Consider the following 4,019-nt stretch of genomic DNA (forward strand, 5'->3'; position numbering starts at 1 on the left):
TTAGATTTTTATAACAGAAAGACAAAATCAAAGTTTAGTAATCAGTAATCGTTCTTGAATTCGAAGATTTTTCTTTGTTTATTTTACTTTCAGACGAATTCCTAATTGTTTGAATTGTGTAATCTCCCATTATGGAGATTGGTAACCGACTTAAAGCAATTTGATTGTAATTCAATTCATGACGATCATAGGTAGAAAGTTCATATTCTTCAGTCATTGATAAACAGCTTGTTGGACAGTACTCAACACAATTGCCACAAAATATACAAACTCCGAAATCAATACTATAATTAAGCAATTGTTTTCTTTTAATATCCTTTTCAAATCTCCAATCCACAACGGGTAAATCTATCGGACATACGCGAACACATACTTCACAAGCAATACATTTATCAAATTCAAAGTGGATTCGCCCTCGGAAACGCTCTGGTGTAATTGATTTTTCATAAGGGTAGTGAATCGTTATAGGTAAACGATTTGTGTGGGATAAGGTAGTTATGAAACTTTGACCTATGTACCTTGTAGCACGTATTGTTTGTTGACCATAACTCATGAACCCAGTTACCATAGGGAACATATTCATTCTAAATATCTATGAAAAAGATATGTTTCTTTCTCTTGTTTGAGAGAGCTTTTGTGTTGAAAATATTCTTACTATTATTGTATTATCTTATTTATAGTGAAACAAGTTGAGAAGAGGTTGTTAATAAGAGATTGCCCAGGGAAATAGGTAAAAGAAATTTCCATCCAAGATTTAATAACTGATCCATTCTCATCCTCGGTAAAGTCCATCTTATTGTGATAGAAATGAAGAGAAATAAATAAGCTTTAGTTAATGTAATAAATATACCCATTGTCATTTCCAAAATTCCAACTGCTTTATTCATTTGGAAAAAATCAAAAAAGGATATATAGGGAATAGATAAATTCCACCCGCCCAAGTAGAGAACTGTTACAAATAAAGAAGAAACTAATAAATTTAGGTAAGAAACAAGATAAAATAAACCATATTTGATACCGGAATATTCAGTTTGGTAACCTGCTACTAATTCTTCCTCCGCTTCTGGTAAATCAAAGGGTAATCTTTCACATTCTGCCAAAGAAGAAATTAAAAAAACCAGAAAACCTATAGGCTGACGCCAAATATTCCATCCAAAAAAACCGTATTTTGACTGTGCTTCAACTATATCAACTGTACTTGAACTGTTAGATAATCATAGTCGGTGATAACATCACAGTTCCCACCGCTATTTCAAAACCGTACATGAAACCTTAGCTTCATACGGCTTCTCTATGATCAGAAAAAGGAAAGGACTGTTTTGTTCCTAGCCCCGGGGGCGTAGATAGAATTAGATAAAATAAAATAGATTTGAAAGTCCTAAATTAGACCAAAGGAATTCCGTCTGCTAGAATAAGAAAAAGCGCTTCCGAATTGATCTCATCCTTTATAATATAATGAAAATTTTTCTTTGTTCAGTAATAACTTAATCTTGGAATAAAACACTTGTTACTTGTTATAGGAATTCAATTAATAAATGGAAAGAGTTGGGTATTAGTTCATGAGCAATTCTGCATGAATATGGATAGAGGAAGGAAATAATGAAAATTTTTTCTAGTGCACTCCATATCTTTTTTACTATTCTTCTTTCCCCAGGGAGGGGGTATTTAAAAAGAAAAAATGGATAAAGGGTTAATTCGTTCTTGATAGCCATTTCCTTAACAAGTGAATGGGAACATACTCTGGATCGGAATCCGAAGAAAGTACTACTTGATAATTTCTACAAATTGCAAGTCCTTATTATGATTCCTTTTATGGGCAAAAATCTCTAATGTTTTAGATTTTCCATTACTAATCCTTTATGTACTTTAGTGTTCCTAACCCTTCACTAACTTTTGGTGGATTCTTCTTATGGATTATTAAGTTATAGTAATAACTAGGAGTATTCTAGTAATGGAATTCCATATCGTGAATCCTTTATTCTTGGCCGCTTCAAGATATGATGACTAATTAAAAAATATCAACCTTGGGATAAAGAGTTTACACTGCTTATGTTTACTTCCACTTTTTTCTTGTACGTGAGGAAATGAGATTTTTTCTTTTTACTACAAATTTATAAGCTGTTTTGTTTCACTCATATAGCTATCTAGTTTAACTTACCAACCCAAATACTAAATAAGAAAAGGAATATAAATAGTTAATGGATTTTATAGGAAAAAGATCTATTTTAACGAATCACACGTAGAGATATTGCTAGCACACAAAAAGTTAATGGTATTTCATAACTAATGGATTGAGCAGCAGCTCGTAGACCGCCTGAAAAAGAATATTTATTATTTGAGCTATATCCTGCCATAAGAAGACCAATAGGAGCTATACTTGAAATGGCAATCCATAAAAAAACACCAATACTAAGATCGGCTAAAACAAAATGATATCCCAAAGGGATAACTAAAAAACTTAATAAAACTGATATGACTGCTATAGAGGGTCCAATGCTAAATAAAGAAATATCTCCTCGGGATGGCAGAATATCTTCTTTAAAAAGTAGCTTAGTCCCATCTGCTATAGCTTGAAGCAGGCCCAGGGGGCCAGCATATTCAGGACCAATACGTTGTTGTATCGACGCAGATATTTCTCTTTCTAACCACACAATTACGAGTACCTCTATTGTTATTCCCAAAAGGAGGGTCAAAATGGGTAGAATCGATATCAGTCCATAGACTTCTTTTAATAATTCCAATTTCGAAAAAGAATTGATAGTTTCTACCTCTACCCTATCTATTATCATTTCAACGATCAACTTCCCCCATAATGATATCTATACTACCTAATATCGTCATGATATCAGCCAATTTCATTTTTTTAACTAGCTGAGGAAGAATTTGCAAATTAATAAACCCGGGTGGACGGATTTTCCATCTCCAGGGGAAAAGGCTATCATCTCCTACTAGATAAATCCCTAATTCACCTTTTGGGGCTTCTACTCTTACATAAAGCTCTTGTCTTGACAATTCAAAATTGGGCGAAGGTTTTTTACCAAGAAATTTATACTCAAAATCATTCCATTCAGAATTATTTTCTTTCTTAAAGCGTCGGACTTCTAAATTTTCATAAGGTCCTCCAGGAATTTTTTCTACAGCTTGTTGAATTATTTTGATGGATTCCCTCATTTCACCAATTCGTACTAAATAGCGAGCTAACGAATCCCCTTCTTTTTGCCATTGGACTTTCCAATCAAATTGGTTGTAAGACTCATAAGGATCTACTTTACGAAGATCCCATTGTATTCCAGAAGCTCGTAACATCGGTCCCGATAAGCCCCAATTTACTGCTTCTTCTCCGCTAATAAAACCTACTCCTTCAACTCGCTCTAAAAAAATTGGATTCTGTGTAATAAGTTGTTGATATTCAACAACTCCGCGTAAAAAATAATCACAGAAATCTAAACATTTATCGATCCATCCATAAGGTAGATCGGCGGCTACTCCTCCGATGCGAAAGTAATTGTGCATCATTCGCATACCTGTAGCAGCTTCAAATAGATCATATATTAATTCTCTCTCTCTAAAAATATAGAAAAAAGGAGTCTGTGCGCCGAGATCCGCCATAAAAGGTCCAAGCCATAGCAAGTGAGAAGCTATCCGGCTTAATTCTAACATAATTACCCTAATATAGCTGGCTCTTTGTGGTATTTGAATATTCTCCAAGAATTCTGGTGCATTTACTGTTATTGCTTCTGTAAACATAGTAGCTAAATAATCCCACCTTGTTACATAAGGTAAGTATTGTATAATAGTTCGGTTTTCCGCGATTTTTTCCATTCCTCTGTGTAAATACCCTAATATGGGTTCACAATCAATAACATCCTCACCATCGAGAGTAACGATCAGTCGAAGAACACCATGCATTGATGGGTGTTGAGGGCCCATATTGACTATCATGAGATCTTTTCTTGTAAGCGGTAGACTCATATCCTTTCTTCCTTAATTCATTATTCCATGAAAATGGATTATTCCAT

Source organism: Triticum urartu, unplaced genomic scaffold (assembly GCF_056163025.1).
Source record: "Triticum urartu cultivar PI428250 unplaced genomic scaffold, HENAU_Tu73 scaffold941, whole genome shotgun sequence".
Taxonomy (NCBI): Eukaryota; Viridiplantae; Streptophyta; class Magnoliopsida; order Poales; family Poaceae; genus Triticum; species Triticum urartu.